The 25,192-nt window shown below is 40.6% G+C and overlaps 1 long non-coding RNA gene across 1 annotated transcript in view; it reads left to right on the top strand.

Moving 5' to 3' along the window:
- LOC137770331 (uncharacterized) overlaps nt 1-25,192 on the top strand; it is a 76,098-nt gene that overhangs the window by 31,019 nt on the left and 19,887 nt on the right. The window contains exon 2 of the long non-coding RNA XR_011075163.1: nt 19,894-20,074. This is a non-coding gene — a long non-coding RNA (uncharacterized lncRNA). The remainder of the gene's footprint in view (nt 1-19,893; nt 20,075-25,192) is intronic.

Below are 25,192 nucleotides of genomic sequence, written 5' to 3'. Positions count from 1 at the left end.
TATGGTCTATCCTGGAGAATATTCCATGAGCACTTGAGAAGAAAGTGTATTCTGATGTTTTTGGATGGAATGTCCTATAGATATCAACTAAGTCCATCTTGTTTAATGTATCATTTAAAGCTTGTGTTTCCTTATTTATTTTCATTTTGGATGATCTGTCCATCGGTGAAAGGGGGGTGTTAAAGTCCCCTTCTATTATTGTGTTACTGTCGATTTCCACTTTTATGGCTGTTAGCATTTGCCTTATGTATTGAGGTGCTCCTATATTGGGTGCATAAATATTTACAATTGTTGTATCTTCTTCTTGGATTGATCCCTTGATCATTATGTAGTGTCCTTCTTTGTCTCTTTTAACAGTCTTTATTTTAAAGTCTATTTTGTCTGATATGAGAATTGCTACTCCAGCTTTCGTTTGATTTCCATTTGCGTGGAATATCTTTTTCCATCCCCTCACTTTCAGTCTGTATGTGTCCCTGGGTCTGAAGTGGGTCTCTTGTACACAGCATGTATACGGGTCTTATTTTTGTATCCATTCAGCCAGTCTATGTCTTTTGGTTGGAGCATTTAATCCATTTACATTTAAAGTAATTATTAATATATATGTTCCTATTACCATTTTCTTAATTGTTTTGGGTTTGTTATTGTAGGTCTTTTCCTTTTCTTGTGTTTCCTGCCTAGAGAAGTTCCTTTAGCATTTTCTGTAAAGCTAGTTTGGTGGTGCTGAATTCTCTTAGCTTTTGCTTGTCTGTAAAGGTTTTAATTTCTCCATCGAATCTGAATGACATCCTTGCTGGGTAGAGTAATCTTGGTTGTTGGTTTTTCTCTTTCATCACTTTAAATATGTCCTGCCACTCCCTTCTGGCTTGCAGAGTTTCTGCTGAAAGATCATCTGTTAACTTTATGGGGATTCCCTTGTGTGTTATTTGTTGCTTTTCCCTTGCTGCTTTTAATATTTTTTCTTTGTATTTAATTTTTGACAGTTTGATTAATATGTGTCTTGGCATGTTTCTCCTTGGATTTATCCTGTATGGGACTCTCTCTGCTTCCTGAACTTGAATGACTATTTCCTTTCTCATATTAGGAAAGTTTTCAACTATAATCTCTTCAAATATTTTCTCAGTCCCTTTCTTTTTCTCTTCTTCTTCTGGGACCCCTATAATTCGCATGTTGATGTGTTTAATGTTGTCCCAGAGGTCTCTGAGAGTGTCCTCAATTCTTTTCATTCTTTTTTCTTTATTCTGCTCTGCATAGTTACTTCCACTATTTTATCTTCCAGGTCACTTATCCATTCTTCTGCCTCAGTTATTCTGCTATTGATTCCTTCTAGAGAATTTTTAATTTCATTTATTGTGTTGTTCATCCTTGTTTGTTTGCTCTTTAGTTCTCCTAGGTCCTTGTTAAAAGTTTCTTGTATTTTCTCCATTCTATTTCCAAGATTTTGGATCATCTTTACTATCATTACTCTGAATTCTTTTTCAGGTAGACTGCCTATTTCCCCTTCATTTTTTTGGTCTGGTGGGTTTTTACTTTGCTCCTTCATCTGCTGTGTGTTTCTCTGTCTTCTTAATTTGCTTAATTTACTGTGTTTGGGGTCTCCTTTTCACAGGCTGCATGTTTGTAGTTCCCATTGTTTTTGGTCTCTGCGCCCAGTGGGTAAGGTTGGTTCAGTGGGTTGTGTAGGCTTCCTGGTGCAGGGGACTGGTGCCTGTGTTCTGGTGGATGAGGCTGGATCTTGTCTTTCTGGTGGGCAGGACCGTGTCCAGTGGTGTGTTTTGGGGTGTCTGTGAACTTATTTTGATTTTAGGCATCCTCTCTGCTAATGGGTGGGGTTGTGTTCCTGCCTTGCTAGTTGTTTGGCTTGGGGTGTCCAGCACTGTAGCTTGCTGGTCATTGAGTGGAGCTGGGTCTTAGTGTTGAGATGGAGATCTCTGCGAGAGCTTTCACTGTTTGATATTATGTGGGCTGGGAGGTCTCTGGTGGACCAATGTCCTGAACTCGGCTCTCCCACCTCAGAGGCTCAGGCCTGACACCTGGCCGGAGTACCAAGACCCTGTCAGCCACGCCGCTCCGAAGAAAAGGGAGGAAAAAAGAGAAAGAAAGAAAGGAAAAAAAATAAATAAATAATGTTTTTAAGATAAAAAATAAAAAAATATTATTAAAAGTAAAAAAAAAACAATGAAAAAGAAAGAAGGGAGCAAGCAAACCAAAAAACAAATGCACCAATGATAACAAGCACTAAACACTATACAAAAAAAAACAAACAAAAAATGGACAGACAGAACCCTAGGACAAATGGTAAAAGCAAAGCTATACAGACAAAATCACACAAAGAAGCATATACATACACACTCACAAAAAGAGAAAAAGGAAAAAAAATATATATATAAAAAAAGGAAGAGAGCAACCAAAGCAATAAACAAATCTACCAATGATAATAAGCTCTAAATACTAAACTAAGATAAACATAAAACCAGAAACAAACCAGCTGCAGAAAGTAAACGCCAAATCTACAGTTGCTCCCAATGTCCACCACCTCAATTTTGGGATGATTCGTTGTCTATTCAGGTATTCCACAGATGCAGGGTACATCAAGTTGATTGTGGAGATTTAATCTGCTGCTCCTGAGGCTACTGGGAGAGATTTCCCTTTCTCTTCTTGTTCGCACAGCTCCTGGGGTTCAGCTTTGGATTTGGCCCCGCCTCCGCATGTAGGTCACCTGAGGGCATGTGTTCCCTGCCCAGACAGGACGGGCTTAAATTAGCAGCTGATTAGGGGGCTCTGACTCACTCAGGCTGGGGGGAGGGAGGGGTACAGAATGCAGGGCGAGCCTGCGGCGGCAGAGGCATGACGTTGCAACAGCCTGAGGCATGCCATGTGTTCTCCCGGGGAAGTTGTCCCTGGATCACGGGACCCTGGCAGTGGCGGGCTGCACAGGCTCTCGGGAGGGGAGGTGTCGATAGTGACCTGTGCTTGCACACAGGCTTCTTGGTGGCTGCAGTAGCAGCCTTAGCGTTTCATGCCTGTCTCTGGTGTCCGCGCTGATAGCTGCGGCTCATGCCCATCTCTGGAGCTCGTTTTGGCGGTGCTCTGAATCCCCTCTCCTTGCACACCCCAAAACAATGGCCTCTTGCCTCTTTGGCAGTTCCAGACTTTTTCCCAAACTCCCTCCTGGCTAGCTGTGGTGCAGTAGTCCCCTTCAGGCTGTGTTCATGCAGCCACCCCTAGTCCTCTCCCTGGGATCTGACCTCCGAAGCCGGAGCCTCAGCTCCCAGCCCCCACCCGCCCTGGCAGGTGAGCAGACAAGCCTCTCAGTCTGGTGAGTGCTGGTCGGCACCGATCCTCTGTGCGGGAATCTCTCCACTTTGCCCTCTGCAACCCTGTTGCTGAGCCCTCCTTCCCCCTGACCACCCCCTGTCTCCGCCAGTTAAGGGGCTTCCTAGTGTGTGGAAACTTTCCCTCCTTCACAGCTCCCTCCCAGAGGTGCAACTCTCGTCTCTATTCTTTTGTCTCTGTTTTTTCTTTTTTCTTTTGCCCTACCCAGGTACGTGGGGAGTTTCCTGCCTTTTGGGAATTCTGAGGTCTTCTGCCAGTGTTCAGTAGGTGTTCTGTAGGAGTTGTTCCACATATATATGTATTTTTGATGTATTTGTGGGAAGGTGATCTCCACGTCTTACTCCTCCACCATCTTGAAGGTCCCTGAAGACATAATCTTAACATCTTCCAGGAAAGAAATGGATTATTATCTACAGAGTAGTAACATATGAAGAGCAGATTTAATATCAGCAATAGTAGAAATCAGAAAACAGTAATGATGGGGTTGTTGAAAATATGCATCTGTACAGAATTTTTTATACAGACAAACTATGATTCATTACTGAGAGGGGAAAAGATATGTTCAATTATGCAAACCCAAAAGAACTTATCATCCATAGAACCCCATTAAATTAAGAGCTATTAAAGATGTAATTTAGCAAGGAAAAATATGGACAGAGAGAAGATGTGAGATATGAAAAACCATGAATAAAATATGTCAATAAGTTTATTTCCTGTAAAAAACACAACCCTAATTTCTGTGTATTTTTAAATAGAGTTAAAACTATAGCTCTAAATAATGGTAAGATGATGGGGCTGGTATTCAATGGGTCTAGCATCCTAAGATCTGTGATTGGATTAGGGGTATAATAGAAACACTGAATTATTATAAACTTTACAAGAAAACTGATACAGCCACTATGGAGAACAGTATGGAGGTTCCTTAAAAAACTAAAAATAGAACTACCATATGACCCAGCAATCCCACTACTGGGCATATACCCTGAGAAAACCATAATTCAAAAGAGTCATGTACTACAATGTTCATTGCAGCACTATTTACAATAGCCAGGACATGAAAGCAACCTAAATGTCCATCAACAGATGAATGGATAAAGAAGACATGGCACATATATATATACAATGGAATATTACTCAGCCATAAAAAGGAACGAAATGGAGTTATTTGTAGTGAGGTGGATGGACCTAGAGACTGTCATACAGAGTGAAGTAAGTCAGAAAGAAAAACAAATACCATATGCTAACACATACATATGGAATTTTAAAAAGCGGTAGTGATGAATCTAGTGGCAGGGCAGGAATAAAGACACAGATGTAGAGAATGGACTTGAGGACACGGGGAAGGGGAAGGGGAAGCTGGGACGAAGACAGTGGCATGGACATATATACACTACCAAATGTAAAATCGATAGCTAGTGGGAAGCAGCCGCATAGCACAGGGAGATCAGCTCGGTGCTTTGTGACGACCTAGAGGGGTGGGATAGGGAGGGTGGGTGGGAGGATGAAGAGGGAGAGGATATGGGGATATATGTATACTTATAGCTGATTCAGTTTGTTGTACAGCTGAAACTAACACAACATTGTAAAGAATTTATACTCCCAAGAAAGATGTGAAAAAAAATGAACTTTAGAAGAAAAATTTATAATTCATTATGTAAATAATTTTTAAATTTAAGAATGGAAATATTGTCTATAATCATATTTAATTAATTAATAGAGGGGAAACAAAGACGTGAAAAACAGAAATTGTATGAAGGCGTGAAAATAGAGAAAAAGAAAAAAAAAACAAGAAAAATGATAGTAAACAGAAAACACAAATTAAGATGGTAAAATTAAGTTAAAATACATCATCAGTCACAAAACACAGAAATGAATTAAACCCACCTAAATAAAGACAAAAATTGGGTATTAAAAAATCTAACTCAGACTTCCCTGGTGGCGCAGTGGTTAAGAATCCGCCTGCCAATGCAGGGGACACGGGTTGGAGCCCTGGTCTGGGAAGATCCCACATGCTGCGGAGCAACTAAGTCTGTGCCCCACAACTACTGAGCCTGTGCTCTAGAGCCTGTGAACCACAGCTACTGAGCCCACGTGCCACAACTACTGAAGCCCTTGTGCCTAGAGCCCGTGTGCTCCTCAGCAAGAGAAGCCACCGCAATGAGAAGCCCGTGCACTGCAACGAAGAGTATCCCCCGCTCGCCACAACTAGAGAAAGCCCTTGTGCAGCAACGAAGACCCAACACAGCCAAAAATAAACAAATAAAATAAAAATTAAAAAAAAAAATCTAACTCTGTGTGTCTGGGAGACACATCTAAAACAAAACTACCCAAAAAGGATTAAAATAGGTGAATGGAAATAGGTCATTTAACTACTAACCCTGTAGAAGCTGGGATAGCAATATTAATATAAGACAAATATGATTTAAGGGAAATAAGAAACAAACTAAAATGTAGCATAATTTTAGTTGGTTGATAGTATAGGAAAATAGATGCCTTGGTTTGGCCTTGATGTTAGGAACAATTTGTCTTATACCGCTGAGGGATCCCGACACCAGAGGAGAAAATGTAATCCTAACATGCTACCTGGCCCAGCATTGGACAATATTTACATTGTCATACTAATGTAAGTGTTGTTGATTGGTTTACAGCTTTTAGATTCATCTTGGAAAAACCAAGGAATTCTTGGTTGTTGTTGCAGGCAGAATGCATACATTAACACCTTAATGAAGTAAAAATAAAAATCTGCTGACAGTGGTGGCACAAGGGAGGGGAAAAAGTGTACGGGAATTAACATTCTCACATAAGTAGGGAGTCAAGAGACCCTGTCAAAAGTTGATGGAATAAGAAATGGAAGTTTAAGCATATTATTTAAAATTCAACATATAATCCATAAAGCGTATACTCAATAAAAGAACCAAAAATAATAGTATAAAATTATTCAAGGGAATAGTGAGCCAAATACTTAAAATTGATAAATCAAGAAGTAGAGGTTTAAGAATGTATATATAACCTGATGGAGGTAACCAATAAAAGTTCTAAACTCTTAGAAGAGACTGCCTTCTGAGAACAGAAGCAGGGATAGAGTGGGGTAGTGTGGGAGACTATTGTTTTTCATCATAAGCAGAGCTATTTGATATGTTACCATATCCATAAATTACTTGAATAAAAGTAAAAATTAAAATGAAATTTAAATACAGGAGCTGTACTACAAAAGAACTCTTCTTACTCTTTGGACCTGGGCCACTTTACATTTTCCCGTCAGGAAGAATCTATGCAGCCTGAATAAATTATTGGGAGTATAAACTAGAGCCACTGGATGTGTGGCTTGAGAGGAACCATATCTCCATGGGATTTCTGAGATTTTTTTTCTTAGCTTCAACACTTGGGATTTTGGTTCTACCATTGTCAGTAACAACAACAGATACTCATGTCAACTAACATTGAGGTCAACAGTATTGGGGTCCTTCCTGTCTTAAGTGGCATTCTGAATTTCTGCTTCCCTAGCAAGGGACAGCAGTCAATAATCATTAGGACTTTTTCCTGGCCAAAACACACGTGAGTGGCATTGCAGAGATTTTGACAAGGTTTTTATTGTCCAGCTAGAACCCTTCTCTTGTCATCCGATAAAATTTCCCATAAAGAGTAAATACTTTGAGGAGAATAGGGAGGCTAGATGACAGAGGTAGAAGGGAGACTTACTTTTCTCCATCTATACTTTGGTATCTTTCAAACCTGCGACATGGATTTTCTTTTTTGTTCAAAGAGTCTATGGAAACCCACTTGCTTTAATCTCTAAATCTTAAATTGACAATATTACTAATCTTAAGGCTCTCTGCATAAGGGTTTTTAAGAAGAGCAAGGCTTTCAGAAGCTAAGCCCAGAGATCCTGCTGACAGTTTTATGGAGTAGGCACCCAATAACTACCTGCTGATGGTGTTATTATTGCAAATAATGTTTGTCATAGTGCCAATAATGAGATGAGCAAGAACTCATTTCATCATCCCATAAGGCAAAGCACTGGAGCTTTCTTTGTGAAGAGTGAACACCCTGATTTCCCCAGAATGGCATGTCAACAATGCCACTGCCCATTTCCCTCAGGGCTGAGCCCCTTGGCATGGCTTCTACCTGCTATAAAGAGTCTCTCCTCTGTACTCTCTCAGCATATCATTCTGCCCCCAAAAGGGGTTTTCCAGGTATCTCATCATCAGCTCTGGTAACCCTGACTCTAGAAATTCTCTCCATTCAGTAGTTGATGCTGTGGTTGAGAGCAACCCACGGTGTTTGGGAGGAACCCACCTTTCAGGAAGCCATAAGTGCTCACTAGTCAAGCAAAGTATCATGCACAGAAAACGTATTATTAAGTGATGTGCTCCTATCTCTCAGGTGCTGAACACATCCACTCAAGCTTTGTCTGGCAATTGCAGACCTGCAGACTGGGGGTAGGGGGAGAGACATATGCAGGTCGTTGTCACCTAGACATACCATTCAACCCAATTAATCATGCATCAGCCATCTGGATACAGCATGGCCCAAGGCTGATCCGGGAATTCTATATTCTTCATCACATAGACATGATCTTTGTCACAGAGGATTCTCCATCCCTGCTCTTCCCTCCCTCCCTCTTTTCCTTCTTCCCATTTTCTTTCCTTCACTCACCAGACATCATTTGAGCTATGTGTGCCAGATACTACTTCAGTAAGAAGGTGCTAAGAATCATATGCCAACTTCCAATTTAGGAAAGTCTAAAAAATCCCAACATCAGGAGCTGAAGTGGGTTTTTGTCAGACTCTAACTCAGCAATAAGTAGAACAAAGTTCAGTTAAAACTGAGTAATTCCCATCAGAGTTGCATCTGCCTGAGTAACACCCTGTCCTACACCCACACTTGGTTGGTAAGGTTCTGTGGGCAATTGTAAGTACACGGATGGGCTCTTTGGAGGAGGGACAGAAAGAGCCACTGCCCAGTATGATTGTGAAACTTGGGCTATGTAGAGGAGTGCCTGGAAGAGGTAAGTCAGGGCAGAAATCTAGCCCATGTTCTGCTCACTGAGACATGAGGCTAGGGACCCAGAGAATGGGCACATTTTTCTCATTCTCCCCAAAGAAGCAGATCCACGTTCTCTGATTGTAATCCTCTGATGGGAAGGTCAGGGAGTTATAAACCAGAGTGGGAACACAGACTATGTGGAAAAGCACAGGCTTTTCAGAGCAAGGTACAAGAGTGAATATCACTATCCATCCACACCAGGTCCCCTTCTTTGAAACAACCGAGGGCCAGGGTTTTTCTGAAGGTCCTGATACATTTCTTACTTGGGGTTTGGACTTCATAATGGATCCCTTGGTTTCTACCCAGTCACTCTTCACAATAGTCCTATTGATGTTTATCTCCCAAATAAATATGTCTCCTGAACGTAAATACAATGTATCCTCTTCATCCTCACTGACATTTTCATATGGTTAAATCCCCAGAAAGATACAATTAGACTTGAACACAGGATTTAAGGAGATGTGGCATAGAATCGCTAATTTTCCAGGGCCAGCCTTGTTGTTACCTAAAAAACCTGTCCGGAAAAAAGGTCCAGGTTCCAGTCGTGGCTTCGATGCTAACTCTTGCCTGCTCTTGAATAAGTCCTTACCTCTCTCTGGGCTTCAGTCTCCTGGTCTGTACAATAAGAGGATTGGGTCTTTATTTAGTTCTGTCAGGCTGCGGTTATACCCAGTTTGGCTTCCAGAGGTTGGAAGCAGAAAGGTGAGCTGGCAACAAGCCCTGTGGAGCCTGCATCTAGGACAAGAGGGAAGATATGGTTGAAAGGCACAGAGCCCTGGCTTCTCTCCGTATTCAGTTCAAGCCAAGTGAATCAAGGATATAATAGCTCTCGGCATACCAAACATTACTTATACTGACTTCAGCTTCAGCTTCTCCTTTTGTTCATTGAGCCCTTGTGGAAGTTGCCATCCCTCCCACCTTTACATGAGTATGCAGAAAGCTACAGTAAAAACCCAGCAGCTTTGAAGTCCTGGTTCCACCCCTTATTAGTTATGTGACTGATTCCCAGTTTCCTAATCTGTAAAGTGGAGATGATAATGTTTATGTAATGGAGTTTCTGTGAGGATTCAATGAAATTTTGTCTAAAAAGGAGGTAGCACTGGACCTGGCTGATACATGATCACTTCCTTTCCTCTCCTTCCCCTCTATCCTCCCCACCCCCACCAGGGTGCACTTGTCAGTAAAGACAATTAACAGTTTTGCATCCTGGGTTGACTGGCTAATGACACAAGTTCAGGCATGAAACAGGTATGCACCTGGTTATTTGTGGCTTGAAATCTCACCCCTGCGATTTTTTCAGTATGCGTTTCATCGGAAGAGATGTCTCATTAGAATGAAAGAACATATTGTTCACTCTGAAGTGATGGGTGTCCCCAGTTTTGTTGGATGTGATAATCCTACATGTGTGTGTGTGGAAGAGCTTAGCATCCAATCGGTCCACTCAAATGGCATTGGAAGGTTCACCTAAGTTTCAACCTCAGCGCTCTCTGTTAAACTGACTGTCTCCTACCATCCATCCATGATTTGAAGCCCCATTGTGGCGTCCCTGATACCGAGCCACTGCTTGAGGAATTTTACCCCCTCACTTAGGCGCCCATTCCATCTGTGGAGAGTTCTCGTTTAGTGAAATGTACAATCTACAGCAACCACACACTGTCCCTACCTCTCTTTTTTTGAGGTATAGTTGATTTACAATATTATATAAATTTCAGGTGCACAACATAGTGATTCACAATTTTTAAAAGATTGTACTCCATTTATAGTTATTATAAAACATTGGCATTGGCTATACTCTCTGTGCTGTACAATATACCCTTTTTTTTGGCCACGCCGCATAGCATGTGGGATCTTAGTTCCCCGACCAGGGATTGAACCCGTGCCCCCTGCATTGGAAGAGTGGAGTCTTAACCATTTGGCCACCAGGGAAGTCCTATCCTTTATTTTATACATAGTATTTTGTACCTCTTAATCCCCTACCCCTGTCTTGCCGCTCCCCACTTCCCTCTCCCCACCAGTAACCACTAGTTTGTTTTCTATATGTGTGTCTGTTTCTTTTTTGTTATACTCACTAGTTTATTTTTTAGATTCCACATATAAGCGATAACATTCAGTATTAGTCTTTCTCTGTCTAACTTATTTCACTAAGCATAATCCCCTCCAAGTTTGTCCATGTTGATACAAATGGCAACATTTCATTCTTTTTATGGCTGAGCAGTATCCATTTTATATATATATGTATGTATTCCACATCTTCTTTATCCATTCATCTGTTGATGGACACTTAGTTTGCTTCCATATCTTGGCTATTGTAAATAATGTTGCTATGAACAATGGGGTGCATGTATCTTTTCGAATTAGCGTTTTTATTTTCTTCGGATGTATACCCAGGGGTGGAATTGTTGGATCATATGACAGTTCTTTTTTAGTTGTTTGAGGAACCTCCATACTGTTTTCCACAGTGGCTGCACCAATTTACATTCCCACCAACAGTGTACAAGGGTTCTCTTTCCTCCACACCCTCTCCAACATTTGTTATTTGTGGTATTTTTGATGATGGCCATTCTGACAGGTGTGAGATGATGTCTCATTGTGGTTTTGGTTTGCATTTCTCTAATAATTAGGGATGTTGAGCATCTTTTCAGGAGTCTGTTGGTCATCTGTATGTTTTCTCTATAAAATAAGCAAGTTGGTATAACGTACTGGTTAAGAGCAAGGCCTCCATATTCAGACTGTTTGATTTTGAAGAATGAGTCTACTGCTTACTTACTAGCTTTGTGATCTTGGGTATAGTTAAATTCTGTTTCCTTATCTAAAAAATGGGGCCAATAAGGCCAACCTGATTAGGTTATTGAGGTGATTAAATGAGTCTCTTTATATACATAAAGTGTCTGGTACATAATAAGTTCTTATAAATGTCTATTATTATTAATAATGATCTTTTCTCCACATGATAAGTTGTCATATCCTAGAACAAAGCTGAGAATGGCCCAGTTAACTTCAGTAGAACAGGGTAGGTGGAGAGGAGCCAGTACCTAGAACTTGCACCATCTGGTTCGGAGATATATCCAGCCTCAGGTCCTCAAGATAAGAAACCTTATCTTGAGACAGACCATTGTAACTGGGAGGAAAGACCATAAAAGCAGATAGAAGATATTCAACGTGAAAGGCAGTTTTCTGCCTATAGATCTCCTGCCTGATCATATAAGAGAGCTCAAGTTCCCCTCTCTGCCAGGTGGGACATCTAAGCCCACTAATGTCAGAATGTCTGTGAATTCCTGATCACCAGCCATCTTGGCATTGTTAGTTTGATGGTCATGGCCCAACCATCTTCTGGAATTTCTAGCCCATGGCCTTTACTTCAGTCTGCTGCTGTGAACAGTATATGTAACTTGTGTCAGTGACCAAATGGCTTCACCTGGACTTGGAGTACCTGATGGAGAGGATTTTGCAGAAGAAAAGGCAAAAGAGCTACCCCTGGCTATGAGCTCATGCCTAAATCCTAAGAGTATGCTTGCTTTTGGTGCTGAAGGCATGAGTCCTTAGAAAGGATACAGCAGAGAATCTGCTGGTAAGTGTTCCTCTGGCATTTACCCTGCCATAAAAAAAAAAAAAAAAAAAGCAGGAATCAGGACGTGTTGCGATTGCTAAGGCTTCTTTCAGTCCGAGCATGCACTGACTACCTACCCTTGATCATTCTCAACTTGCTGGGCCAGCTGAGGAAAGCTGGGATATTCACGAAGTCTGAACTCAGGGCAGTATGTAACCTCATCAGAATCTAGGAGGATACTTGGAAGGCAGCATTCTACAATGACTCAGACAATCTGAATGCTGAGGAATGCCATTCAGTTTCTGTACTTGAAGACATTCATTTTTAGAAGTGCAGAGAATGAGGGATAAGGGGAATGAGGGGAAAAGTTCCCTGGAGGATGTGGTCTTTCTTACTCTACTCCCACTTCCAAGATCAGCTTCCCACTTTCCCCACCCCTGGACCGTAATAACTAAAGTCCTCTACATCTTTGACATTTTTCTCCTATTGTAAATGACATAGGTTCTCCCCTAAGGACACTATTTCCCCTCCTGCCCTTTCCATACTCCCATCTACCACAAGACCCAGAAGAAAGAGCAGCATTCTTACATCCCAATGTCATTTACAGTCCATTACTCTTATAACCTCAAGTAAATAATTTTCCTCTGTTGAATTTCAGGCTCCCTATATCACAGCTCCCTTCTGTGACTCAAACTACCATCTTTCTTGTGTCCCTTCCCCACATTTACCTCTGACCCCTGATCCACCTCCAGTCCCACAATCACCATGGGTGACCACAATGTCCATATGGATGACCTATCCAACAGCTTCTTGACCTTCTCAACTCCATTACCTCCATGTAACTTTAGTCATCCCCATTCACAAACAAATCTTGGATCTCGTCAATTGCCCCAAACTACTCTACCTCCAGAATCTTAAACTCTAGTATCTTACTCTATGGCTTCAGTCTTCCATTTCTCTCATGCCTTGCACCTTCTAGACCTCTTTGATCCTAACAAGACCTCCCAGTACTTGATTCTTCCATTTTCTTCCAGTCTATTTGTCTCTTTCTTATCCAACCTAAATTCTTAGCCTTTCAGATCAATCACTGTGTTGACAGAAGTGTCTGTTCTTTTGTCCCCTTAACCTTTTACCTAACCTACCTGGAAAAACAGCTGGGCCTTCTCTGACACATCACTGGTCAGCTCTCTTTTCTATTTCCCCATAGCAGTTATTTCAGACTTCTCTATTCTTTTCAAACTCTCTATTGCTTCTGTGTCCCACCCTATTTCTTCACTCTTACAAGATGGCCTCATTTGATACCTTACAGAGAAAATAAAAAGTATTAAAGAGTAATTACTTAAGGCTCTGTTCCTCATCTCCAGTATGCAAAATTACCTTCATCTGTTCACATCCTTTCCTCCTTCCCCTGGTCTAAAGCTAATCCTCTGATCGAAAGCTAATCTAAAGCCGAAGCTACCTGTGCTGTGAATTTTATCCCTCTCCACCTCCTCATGGGCCTTACTCTATCAGTTAACTCTCAGTATCATTATTGTCTCCCTCTCTACTTGCATCTCAGAAGCTTCTAGACCAGGTAGGTCCTTGTTCACTAGGCCTTTGCTTCACCTGGGAAACATCCTCTTTGAGCATTTCTTCAGGGACACCATTTATAGAAGTAAGTCAGAAAAGGGGAAATATTTTTAGGAACAGGAATTAGGAATTGAGATTTTAGTTTTTTAAATTCACAGTTTGATGGGCTATTCCAGTATAAATGTAAAGTAGGAAGTTTGGAGATGCAAACATGTAGTATCTTTAGGAGAGAGGTCAGTCCGAGACATTCAAATTTCTTCCTTACTCTGATATATCAAAGGCATGTAACTATGCATGAACTTGGACGGAGGGGGTGGTCCCTGAGTATTTCTTTTCATAGTGTTTTCTCCTCCAAAGGGCCTTTAAGTTTTTGGCATATTAATGCATTGATTTTAAAGATATTTCAGTGGTATTGAAAACACACATGTTACAATTCTGAATTTCATCTCAATCTCCAGAAGTGGAATCCAGAAAAAAATTACCTAGTCTTATGACAGAGCAGGAAATGACAGTATGACTCTGGGTCCTTGTTGGGAATTTTATATTTTTCTATAATTAAGGAATCTCTTAGGGACAATGTGCAGCCATATTTATTAGAAGAAAGGCTCCCAAAACTCTTGATAAAAAATAACTTTACTATTTCTCTGGGAGTCAAAATGCACTAATATGCACTCATGTGCAGATGTGTCACCCTCCCCTTTGGAGTACATCTGCTAACATAGTATGTGCTACATTAAGGGTAGAAAGAAGCAGAGGCTGAGAAATGCTGAGGAGCGAGCTCTTGGGTAGCATGTCTTTGGCCTCTGGTTGAAACTACTTCTCAGAAGTTTATCATATTCCAGATTCACTCAGATAAAGTTGTGCTTTATTTCTCTGATGGATAATTGTTCTGTCAGCCTCAACTACTTCATTACATATTTAAAATTTATCTTCTATTGCTTGAAACTAATCAACATATTCTTTTTTCATTATAACACACTGGTTATCAATATCATCACAAAGTGCACTTGAACATTCATCAGAAACTTGAAGATTTCCTTGAACTCACAGGATGACGTTCATCAGCGTACTTGAATATCTTCAGGGCAGCTCTGCCAAATGGTCATCTGTCTTCTCTTTGAATCATAGGTCATCGCACAGAATTCAGATAGATGAAAACCTGTCAATGAAAAGACAGGCTAGAATGCTAAGACTAGAAGAGTCTTTTAAAGGTCACATACTCTTTTCAGTTACTATACTATAAAAGCCATTCCATAGGATGAGATTTTATAATCTATTCCTATCTCCTTCCCTTTCTTCTTCCTCTCTTCTCTTCTTCCCTCTCCTCCTTTTATATAAACATTTACTGAGCACCCACAATGTTCCACGTCCTATATTAATTATTGAAGATTTAGTGATGAACAATAATCAGTTCCTGCCTTAATACTCTGTCTAGTAGAGGAAAGAGAGACTTTGTTACTACATCCAGGAGCCCAGGTAGGACATCTGTATTCCTTAACTCAACTGAGTGATTAGGAAATATTTCTAGGGAGGTGAGGCTTGAACTCATCCTTTAAAAGATGAGAAGCAATTAGCCAAGCAGGTAAAGGAGAAAAGGCATTCCAAACAGAAGGACATCATGGCCACACCATGGAAGAGTGAGAGCACATGAAGTTGGAAATGGGTGGCATGGCTGAGCATGTGTGAATGTGGATAAAGGGGAGTCCTGCTCACCTATTCTGATGATGGCGTTGCAGTAAAAATAAAATTAGCTCAATTTTAATCCTCGTCTTGCCAGAATCCTTAAAAAACTGACAAGAATAAAATATGATTCTATATCATTTAATCAGAGGTGCCTTACTACCAAATACAGGAGAGGAAAGTCAAAGGAAATTTTTCGTCTCTTTAACTTTCACTGAGGGCAATGGTTATTAATAGGAGTAGTCAAGGGAACAATTTCTCAATTATTCTCAGCTGATTTTCCTGGCAGTATTTCATTCAAATCAGAAGGATGTTAATTCCATTTTTCATAAGAGAGGAATATGACCACTTGTATCAAGTAGAATCCAAACCTCAAATAGTTCCACGTCAGTTTGGATTAGCTGCAGGAAATCCTGATTTTTATCTGATGTGGCCCATAAGTCCAATTATTATACTCACCAGAGAGGTGAGGTTATTTAAGGACTGGCTATTAGCCTCATTTTGCATTCAGAGGCAGGAAGTGATAAATCTTAAAACAAGGTCACATGACTTTTAAAACTGATATCACTGAGGTCTCTCTCCATCTTTCCCTCTTGATCTCTCTGCATCCTTCCTTTTGATCCTCATCCTTCCTTTTTGCCCAATCTCTTTTTCTTTTGTCTCCCTATTTTTTTCCCTTCTTAATTTGTCTTATGCCTACAGCTATCTCTTTGAGCATCTAAATTTTTCTGCTCGTGATACTTGGGTTTCTAACACTTTCCCGTAGAAAATATTTCAAATAACTCTTCAGACTGCTCACTTCTCAAGGAATGTCAAATAAGCTCCTCTTACGATTCCTCACATACTTCCTCCCATGCTTGACAGAACCATACCCAGAGGAATGGTATTATTGTGTCTGTGTCACTCCGGAACAAGCCTCTTGTGGAGGGTCCTGTCTGTCTTTGGCCCTGCCCTATCTGGCATTTTAAACAGAGATGTGTATGAAGACATGGATAGCAGAATTACCAAATCTACAGGTGGATCAAAGCCAGGAAGGGCAGCTAAGACCCTAGATGACAGAATCAATTTCCAAAGTGATCTCAGTTGGCTGAAATGCTGTATGAAACCAACAAACTGAAATTTAAATCAGGCAGATATAAAGTCTGACCTGTTAAATTTAAAGGGAATTTTCAGAAACTCAGGTCCTGACTTAGATTGGGTCATGTGGACTAGGTTAAAAGGTTTTAATTGAATCTTAGCTTAATATAAGTCCAAAGCATGAAGCAGCTGTTGAAAAGGCTAACATATTATTAGACTGTGATTGAAAGTAGGGTCCAGATCAAAGGGAGGAATTGTCTTACTCTACTGTGTGTTGTTTGGCCGTATGTGAAACATCATTTTCTATGGGGAGGCAGAACAGAGGTAGATGAAGAGGGAAGGACAGTGAGAGGTAATAAAACTAAGAGGGTCTATAAATAAATCATGTCAGATGATAGTGTTAAAAAAAAAAAACAAACTTGGAAGGAAACAAGGAGGAGGAGACCTGCTAGATGAGTTCACCCATTCCAAGGTCAGTCTGTCCTACCTGTGTACTCTGCCTCTGCCCAGTTTATTTTATCCCTGTGAGTTCTAAAATGAGTCCAGACTTCTTCCATAACTGTCCCTAGCTATAAGTGTACAGATTTTCTCTATCATGATTAAGGTATGGAAAGTGTTGGCTTCGTGGATGTATGATCTACACTTAGAAGGACCCCATGCTTGGTTTAATGTCTCCCACTTGAAATTCACAACAATTTTGAACAAGGGCACCTGCATTTTTATTTTTCACTGAGCCTCACAAATTATGTGGCCAGTGTTGGGTATAGAAAACATTCTTTTCTTCTTAGACCAGTTGGAGTTTTCTAAAAGGAAGTTTTGCTATCAAAATGATCTAGCAAACAAACAATGTCAGCTACACCGATAGCTAGAAAAGAATAAACTTTCAGATTACGGATTAATCCTAAAGTGAACTGGAACTCAGCCAAAAAATGCTATTATCACAGTTAAGAGAGGCTATAGCTTCTGGCTCCTTTCCGCCTCATTTTTAGCTGCCCCAAATGTTAAATTAAGATATGCACATGACCTGAGGTAGATTTTGGCTTGGCAACAAGAAATGAGCCCTAGGTCATTGGCTGTAGCTTTGTTATCACTTGCCAATCCCTTGTTTCTGACCTCCTCCTTCTGTCTCTTTCTACCCATTGGAAATCTCTGGGGTTCCTGGCTTCTTCAGTTTGGCTCCATTTACTTTCTGTTTACTAGCCCTTTGAAAAGGCCAGTTACACAAACTGGAGAACCTTGTCTTCCTCACCTATCAGTGGCATCATGTAAGGTTGCCAGATTTGGCAAATAAAAATACAAGATGTCCAGTTATATTAGAATTTTAGATAAACAATGGATCGTTTTTTAGTATACGTTCCAAGTATTGCATGACAGATACTTATGCTAAAAACTTTATTTGTTATCTAGCTGAAATTCAAATTTGTTTGAATGTCCTGTATTTTATCTTGGAAGCCTAGCATCATGGGCACGCATAGATCCTGGGCTGCCCCAGACATTCAAGATATGCCTACCATCTAACCTCCTTGGAGTCCATTGGCATCTCTTCAGTTTTATTTTCTGGAACCAAAACTGTCTCCTGGATTTGTCTAATGTCAGATTCTGGCTCCTGCGATTTCTACCTCCTCTCTCTAGTTCCCGTTTCATCAAGAGAGCAGGAATGACTAGCGGATCCTGAGGTTAATTGAACAATCGCCTATCTTTCCCAAGTCACATTACTAATTCTTTACATTTATTCAGGTTCTCTTTCACAATTTCATTGCCAAGTACTCCCAGGGAAGTCATGCTTATTAGATTTTGCAACAGAGATTGTGACTCATTTTCTCACCATTATTTCCCCAGCATAGTTCTCCATGCTACTATAGTGCATGGCACCCAGTGGAGTTCAATAAATATTTGTTGAATGAGTTAAAGAATAAATTCCCTACAGACTGTTTGCTAGATTAGATGGAACAGAGCGTTCTATTTTATTCCAGAGGGGAGGACTATGGCCAACAGCATTAACATTTAGGAAAATCGTTTTTACTTCAACACGGCCCAAAATTCCCTACTATCAGAGGTCAAAGTGGTAGCGTTGAGAAGTCAAGAGCTGCTCAACGGTTCAGGAGGAAGCCGAATTCTCACCTGGTAAGGAGCTGCTGCCACAGACAGAATTTCTGGACTGCAGTGAGAATTAATTATTAGACTACTTCTAACCCTAAGATTCAAGAATGCTAATGCACTCTCTCCACACACACTTTTTTTTTCAAGCTTGAAAGTTGCCTATGTTACTGAATCCTCTTCTGAGACCTAGCAGGTATAACGGTTGCATACACATATTGATGATGTGCCAACTACTTTTGGTTTCAGATCTTGTAGGGCATAAAGATAAGGAAGTAGTTTCTGTCAATGGAAAGTAAAAAGCCCTTAATTTTTCAGTTTATCTTTGATTTATGTGTTTCTGTGTCTGTATGTGGCCAGGCTTTCCTTGGCCTTTTTCAAAAAGATCACAGTGTAATAATTGAAAATGTGTGGTAACTGACTACATGTCCATGGGGGAAATGTTATGCGTTACCCAAAATTACAGTCACTAATGGAATCCCAAGCTAGTCCCTCAACATGAAAGAAAAAAGTATCTGTAGGTGTAGTAAGCATAACCATTCCCCCCAATAACCCTGGAATCCTTATATATCTCCCAATTCTTTTAATGTTGTAATGTGTGAGGGAAAGGACAGGATATTTGGGGTAGAGTTACTATGCATATCTGAGCAGTGCCTCTGGTGCTGGTGGGCAGGAGGTCAGGAGGAGGGAGAGAAAGAGTTAAAGGAGAGCGGGGGCAAGCTATGTGATGTCCCTGGGGCCAGGATAGGGAGTATGGGGTGCCTCGGGACATGTGTGTCAGATGTGAAGGCTGAGTAGAGGCTGTGTGTGTGTGTGTGTGTGTGCACGCAAAAATAAGGATGATTGGTGGAAGCCAAGTATGTGATGTGGATAGGATGGTAGAACAAAGGTTGTAGATGTATATGTGGTTAAGGTCTATATGAGGGTGGAGGTGAGTATGGTGTGGGCCCCTAATTGTGTAACATAAAAGAGGAAAAAATCAGTGTGAATGGACTGATTGTGAGCATGTTTGTGTGTGTACGGGAAAATGGTTGGTGGTAGCCAAGTGTATGGTGTGGGGTAAAGTGGTAGGGACAAAGTATGTGGATGTACATGACAGGATATTTAGAGGTGTGGGATTGGATGTAGTGTGTGTGTGTGTGTGTGTGTGTGTGTGTGTGTGTGTGTGTGGCGGGGGGGTAGAGAGAGAGAGAGGGAGAGAGAGAAAGAGGAAGCTACCTTTGGGACATTTATGCTTATTTATGCGTAGGATATGTTTTTTTAAGTTATTTGTGTATGGACAGGTTATATGTTTATGTTTGGACAAGTGTAAGAGAAAGGTGTGTGTGTGTGTGTGTATCAGGACAGAGTATATGTACTGGATGGAGCTCTAGTGTGTTGGCATATAGAACAGTGTACACATGTTTATGACACGTGTGTATGTATGGTTAGTAGGTGTGTGCTGTAGGTCCTATGTAACAGTAAGACCCTACAAGAAGGAACGCCAAGTCACCGTTATGCAGTTTTTCTGTCTGACCTGCTTATCCCGTTTCCATTGTCTCCAGGTACCAGGAAGATACACTGAGTGCTGGCTCAGAGCAGGTTGAATGTGACTAAAAGAAGACCTTCAGTCCCCACCCTTTGGGTTAGTCATGCCTAAGACACAAGTGGGCAGTGAGATTCCAACACAGTGCTTCCTCAGTTATGCCCTGGGCATGGCCTTCAACGTGCTCTCTTGGAACTCAGGTGAAAAGGGTATACCCAAGAATGTTCACCTTGAGGGTTTTTCTTTTAATATTTATTTATTTATTTATTTATTTATTTATTTATTTATTTATTTATTTGGTTGGTTGCATCGGGTCTTAGTTGCAGCACGCGGGATCTTTCATTGCGGTGTGCAGGCTCTTATTTGCAGCGCACGGGCTTCTCTCTAGTTGTGGCTTGTGGGCTCAGTAGTTGCGGCACGTGGGCTTCATTACCCGATGGCATGTGGGATCTTAGTTCCCTGACCAGGGATCAGACCCTCATCCCCTGCATTGGAAGGTGGATTCTTAACCACTGGACCACCAAGGAAGTTCCCCACACTGAGGTTTTGTGTGTTCACCCTCTTAGCATCCCTGAGTCTGAGCCACATCTCTGAGGCTTCATACCAGCCTCTTTGTTTATATACAGTATTAATATTTTATTCACCTCTGTCCTGGAAATTTGTAGACACGAAGAATGTTTAGATCAGAGATATGCTAGCTAGTGGTTCTCATTTAGGATAATGAGGGAGGGGGTGATAACTAACAGAATCTTAGACCTTGATTGAGAGTGGGGATGAGAGAGTGGTTCAGTGCTCCTTAGATAACTTGGATGTTACTGTTTTTTCTTCTAATTGAGAAATACTTCTCTGGTCCAGTCCTCTCTTATTTTAGAGAAGAGGAATCTAAGACCCAGAAAGGGTTAGAATCCTGCTCAATGTGAAACGGCATTATGATCGTATTTTTTGCCAGCTTGAGGTTCTCTGAACCACCCATTTAAGACTTTAACCTTTTGTAGGTGGGTCTATGTTTATTTAGCTCCATCTGTACAACCATACATAGCATCTGAACTAAATAAGCATTCTTTATGAAATTAATTAGAAAAAGATGAAGATCTACTACAACATAATGTGGGACTTGGGGAAATAATAAGCATGCTACATGAGTTTCAATGAAAACTGGAAGATGAACAATCATGACCTTTATAAGACTTGTGAAATACACATTCATAATGGATAATGGACTAAAAATATCAGGTGGTGTAGAAAGCATTTTTCTGCATCAACCTTTGTCCTAAGAAGACAAACACTGGTCTTCCCAAATATGAAGCTGTGTGCTTAGGAAACCTATTTCTTAGAAGAAATAGGAACTATCCCACCCTTTTTGCTTTCCCAAAACAGACCTTACAGAAAATAATTTTCTGAACCCCTTAAATTTTTCTGTTATTTCCTTTCTGCCTTCTTTGATCTCATGTTTATTCTGCTTACTGATCAAAAAGAAGAACAACGGGAAAGAACTCATAATCTAGAATCAAATAGATCTCTCTGAAAATCTTGGCTCCATCTTTAACTGTGTGACCCTGGGCAAGTTTCTCAAACTCTCTGAGTCTCAGCTTCCCCATCTGTAAAATAGTACAGTAATGACTACTGTGCATAGTTATAAAAATTAAATAGTATGCATATACTAAACGCATGGCCCAGAGCAAGCAGTCAGTGAACATGACTCCCATTTCCTTCCTCAACAGATGCTTTTACCTTTGCCTGCTACGCTGCCGAGTACCTTTGTCCAGTAGAGTCACTAAAGATGAGAGACACCCCAGATTTCATCTATCAGTGGAGCCTAGCAGGGCCAAGACTAGGGTCAGATGAATGAAGTACTTTCCTTGGTCACCTTGGGCAGAATTTAAGGAGGGGTCAAAAAACTCAGTAATCAAGATAAATAATATTTGAAGTAGTATTTTAAAAATTAAAATGAATGCTTTGGGTGGTGAACGTGTTCTAAAATTAGATAGTGATGATGGTTACACAAATGTAAATATACTGAAAAACCACTGAATTGTACACTTTAAAAGGATGAATTTTATGGTATGTGAATTATGTTTTAATAAAGTTGTTATTTAAAAAATTAATATGAAAAAAGTCATGATGAACAAAATATCAACATTTTAATGAAAGTAAGGATCAGACTAGAACCCACCCGAACCCAAGGGCACCAGATTCCAGATTTCAGGACCACAAATCCTGCTTGAGAAAGAAGTGAGAGGGAAAGAAAGGGGGTCGCATGCAGCAGGAGTAGCACCGTACTTCCTGATTCTTTTTTGTAGTTTCAATTTTTTCTTTCTCAAGTCACAAGCACTGACTTCCCCTGAGTGCCTTTCTTAACAGCCCTACCACATCTATTCCTTCCCTTTCCTCCCTCTTCTCCATAGTTCACAGTAGAGCAAGCACAGAGGGGAAGAAGCAGTCTAGTAGCTGAGCTGGCGTGGATGAGGAAAGCAAGTCTATCCTGTTTGTTCCAGGCCCACCTCTAACCCTGGGGAAAGTTTGTAATAAGGTGGGGAAAATATTCAACTAACAACTGGCACCCAAATTTCTAAGAGAGGAAACTTAAGGAGGGAAAAATGCCTCAAAACTGCTTCGAGTAGAAGATGGGACCCAAAAAGCATGTGTGTCAGTTGAAGACCAGGCTGACAGGACCAGCCTTGCTACCTCAGTCAAAGAGAGGAATTTGTTTATCTGGAGAAGATGCAGTGGCAGTAGGACATGAGAGAACAGTTGATTGTAATGGGAGAGGAAAAAGAGGGAATGTGGGGGAAGATATGAGACTGGGTTCTGCGTGGGCAGAATGGCCAGGAGAGGAGGAGTCCCCTGAATCAGGAAATGGGGAGGGCCACGAAAAAGACTTTTTAAAACAAGAATACCTAAATTGGCTTCTAAAAGTTGTTTAATGTGTGCTATGTGATGTAATCTCTCCCCCATAACCCCAACTCTTAAATAAAATCTACAGGTATGAGTGGGGGTTTGTATGCAAACCAGTGGAAGGACTCATATTCGTGAATAGATTGACCTGCTCAGAGTAGAAAATGGAACAAAGGAGGCAGAAGCCCAGGATGGAGAAGAGACTATAAGATGTAAGCTCCTAGACTATGCAAAAACCTTACAAAGGGCTCTGAACCCTTGCTGGTCATGGAATTAGGAGAGTTGAGTCAGTTTAATCTAGCTCTCAAGGGTCAGGGAGACCACATCTGAGATCCAGGTTAAGATTAGATTTGTTGAGCAGGGTTAAATCCTCTTTGGAGGGTCCTTGTGGGCCCAGTGGAGGAGTGGGGAGAATCTTGCCAGTACATTCCGTTTATAACTAAAAGGGCCATTGGAGGAAGGAAGAATAGACCAGAGTGACACCAACCATTGCTTCAACAGACTCAATGAAAATACTTGGGGCCCAGTTCTCTAAGGCCCATACTTAAATTTATTCCTTGACACATTTCAAGGGCTTAGTCATGCTCAAGATATTAGAATCTATATCAACCTCAGGGTCTCATCTAGATAGTCAAATTTCTTATTTTGCTAATAAATGTTCCAGTTTAAGAGCAGATGTTTGCAGTGTTACCTTGTATATATTATTCTCATCTTATTTCCTGATAATCTTCTTTCCTCATTAAAGGAGGTGTCCTATTGAAAATGATAGTTTAATATGAACCATGACAGACCCTGTGGTTTCCTAACACTCAAGAAGCATGAAGATAATTGCCTACTGGTTTTTCTATACTAGTTTCTTTCAATAAATCATTTTCCTTTCCCAGAACTTTCTGGCTACAGCCCTATTTTGTTTTATGGTAGGCAAGCCTCAAAAAGACTCACTCTGGCCCAAATTAGAGTTGGGTCTCCACGCACCAGTATTTTTGTAATGCTCCTCAGATTATTCTAATGTTCTGCCTTAGTTGTGAATTCCAGGAACTGAATCTGTGGAGGCATGTGTATTTTATCTTTAACATCTTTATTGGAGTATAATTGCTTTACAATGGTGTGCTAGTTGCTGCTATATAACAAAGTGAATCAGCTATATGTATACATATATCCCCATATCCCCTCCCTCTTGCATCTCCCTCCCAACCTCCCTATCCCAACCCTCTAGGTGGTCACAAAGCATGGAGCTGATCTCCCTGTGCTATGCGGCTGCTTCCCACTAGCTATCTATTTTACATTTGGTAGTGTATATGTGTCCATGCCACTCTCTCACTTTGTCCCAGCTTACCCTTCCCCCTCCCCATGTCATCAAATCCATTCTCTACATCTGCATCTTTATTCCTATTCTGCCCGTAGGTTCTTCAGAACCATTTTTTCTTTTTTAGATTCCATATATATGTGTTAGCATACAGTATTTGTTTTTTCTCTTTCTGACTTACTTCACTCTGTATGACAGACTCTAGGTCCATCCACCTCACTACAAATAACTCAATTTTGTTTCTTTTTATGGCTGAGTAATATTCCATTGTATATATGTGCCACATCTTCTTTATCCATTCATCTTTCGATGGACACTTAGGTTGCTTCCATGTCCTGGCTATTGTAAATAGTGCTGCAATGAACATTGTGGCACATGACTCTTTTTGAATTATGGTTTTCTCAGGGTATATGCCCAGTAGTGGGATTGCTGGGTCATATGGTAGTTCTATTTTTAGTTTTTTAAGGAACCTCCGTACTGTTCTCCATAGTGTCTGTATCAATTTACATTCCCACCAACAGTGCAAGAGGGTTCCCTTTTCTCCACACCCTCTCCAGCATTCACTGTTTGTAGATTTTTTGATGATGTCCATTCTGACTGGTGTGAGGTGATACCTCATTGTAGTTTTGATTTGTATTTCTCTAATGATTAGTGATGTTGAGCATCCTTTCATGTGTTTGTTGGCAATCTGTATATCTTCTTTGGAGAAATGTCTATTTAGATCTTCTGCCCATTTTTGGATTGGGTTGTTTGTTTTTTTGATATTGAGCTGCATGAGCTGCTTTTATATTTTGGAGATTAATCCTTTGTCAGTTGCTTCATTCACAGATATTTTCTCCCATTCTGAAGGTTGTCTTTTCGACTTGTTTATGGTTTCCTGTGCTGGAGGCATGTGTATTTTGAAAAATCCTCATCCTCTCCTACCAGTTGAGACATTCAATAAGATGAGATTTAAGATTATCTAATTCTATGAATCAAATAATTAATTATTTAGTACTTACAGTGTTAAGTATTACAAGTAATACTTAGTATCACTTGTCAAAAGCAGAAGCTAAGGAATGAGAATTTAGAAATCAATATATTAACCCCGAAGTATCCTGGTAATTTAGTTCCCAAT

This window comes from Eschrichtius robustus, chromosome 10 (genome assembly GCF_028021215.1).
Source record: "Eschrichtius robustus isolate mEscRob2 chromosome 10, mEscRob2.pri, whole genome shotgun sequence".
In the NCBI taxonomy this organism is placed as follows: Eukaryota; Metazoa; Chordata; class Mammalia; order Artiodactyla; family Eschrichtiidae; genus Eschrichtius; species Eschrichtius robustus.
The sequence above is the reverse complement of the archived record's forward strand: the minus strand, read 5'-3'. Positions and strand labels throughout refer to the sequence as shown.